The sequence below is a fragment of the Piliocolobus tephrosceles genome, chromosome 15 (genome assembly GCF_002776525.5).
Source record: "Piliocolobus tephrosceles isolate RC106 chromosome 15, ASM277652v3, whole genome shotgun sequence".
Taxonomy (NCBI): domain Eukaryota; kingdom Metazoa; phylum Chordata; class Mammalia; order Primates; family Cercopithecidae; genus Piliocolobus; species Piliocolobus tephrosceles.
Window position 1 is genome coordinate 26,741,484 of NC_045448.1, and position 1,595 is coordinate 26,743,078.

The 1,595-nt window shown below is 44.6% G+C and overlaps 1 pseudogene; it reads right to left on the reverse strand.

Annotated features, from left to right (window-relative positions):
- Positions 1–482: 482 nt before the first annotated feature.
- Positions 483–776, reverse strand: LOC111554410 (annotated as a pseudogene).
- Between the last annotated feature and the right edge of the window lie 819 nt (positions 777–1,595).

Consider the following 1,595-nt stretch of genomic DNA (forward strand, 5'->3'; position numbering starts at 1 on the left):
GGCACGTGACCTCCTTCCACCAGTCACATGTATTTTCCCCAGGCTTTGAATCCAAAACTCATGATGCAGAAAAGTGAGACTATGCAGAGCCCATTGTGTAGTGGTGAGGGAGGTGGCAGCAGCTGTGGTGGCAGGGGATATAGGTGGTCCTAGAGGCAGCACCCAGGGTAGATGGAGCTAGTGGCACAAGCTAAGGTGTCTATGCAGCAGTAGGGTCTTCCTGGGGTCCATCATACAATGTGACTTTAAGTGTTGTTCCTGGCTACTTTGCCTCTGACCTTGATTTTTTCTATGAGCTACCCAAGATCTTTAGAATAAATCCTTTTTAATCTTAAATTAGGAAAGTTGGCTTCCGTTTCTTGCAATTAAGAACTAACTGGGTGGTACTGAGTTCTCCAAGTGTATTTGGGCACAGGATTCTTTTTTCCTTATTTTTTATTTTTAAACCAGAATATTTATTGCATGACTAATTGTTGAAATTCTTAAGATGAACTGGATGCTGCAACAGCTGCCCTGTTGGGTTGAGGTGTTGTTCCTTCACAGAACCCATGCCTGAATCTGCGGTATACAATTTTTAGGTGCCTCATTCGACCAGTCCCGGTGGTATTTCATCTTTTAGCCTTGGCACTCCAGTCATACTTTCTCTTGCACTTGGCGGGTTAGCCACATTTGCCACAGGTCGACTTCTGAAGGTGGTAGGCCTTAGAGCCACAATGGCAGCACAACATGTGTGTCTCATTGCAATGCTTTCCAAACAATGATGTTCCCTTCATCATCTTGCTTCTGTGGCCGAGACCAGAGAGTGGGCACAGGATTCATTGTTTTGCAGAACATCTCAAGGAACCCTTGTGCAATTAGTATACTTTAAGGTATATTGGCCAAAATGAGAGTCAAATAGGGATTCCCATAACCTCTGCTCCTGCCAGACCAGACCACTGCAATAGCTCCACCTCCGGCAGAGGTCCAGGACCAGTGAGGACACCAGCATCTCTCTCCTGGTTATAGCTGAGTCAGGGATACCCCACAACTACCCTCCTCTTCCATGCCATCAAGGGTTGAGAATAACTGCAGCTGGCTGCAGCCTCAAAAACCAAAACACAATCAAGGTGTGAAAATGATTGGGCTTATCAGAAGGTGGAAGAAACCGGAAATGTGCACAAGAACTCTGATGCCTGATGGGGTGATGATACTGGCAAATCAGAGATGGGTTTAAAGAGAAACTTGAGGTTTTAAGAATTTAAGAAGTCAGGAGGGAAAAGAGAGACTTTTGGGGAAGGTCAGATATCTACCTAGAAGTGAAGCTATTTTAGGGGATTTTATATGTGGACGACTTCATGGAAGATGCTGAGCCCAGTTTCAGATATGTTTAAAGAGAGCAATTTTAAATGACATGCATTTATTTACTCAACAAATATGTACCAAGAACCAGACATTAAACAAGTGCTGGGGCCGCAGTGTTGAAGAAAGCAAGCATAGTGACCTGCCCATACCCTCCTAGAGCCTGAGATCTAGTCGGGGAGGCAGATACCTGGTTCTTAAGATGAAACTGATCTTTCCATTATAATGGTGTTTTATCACTGGAGAAGTGAGTGAGA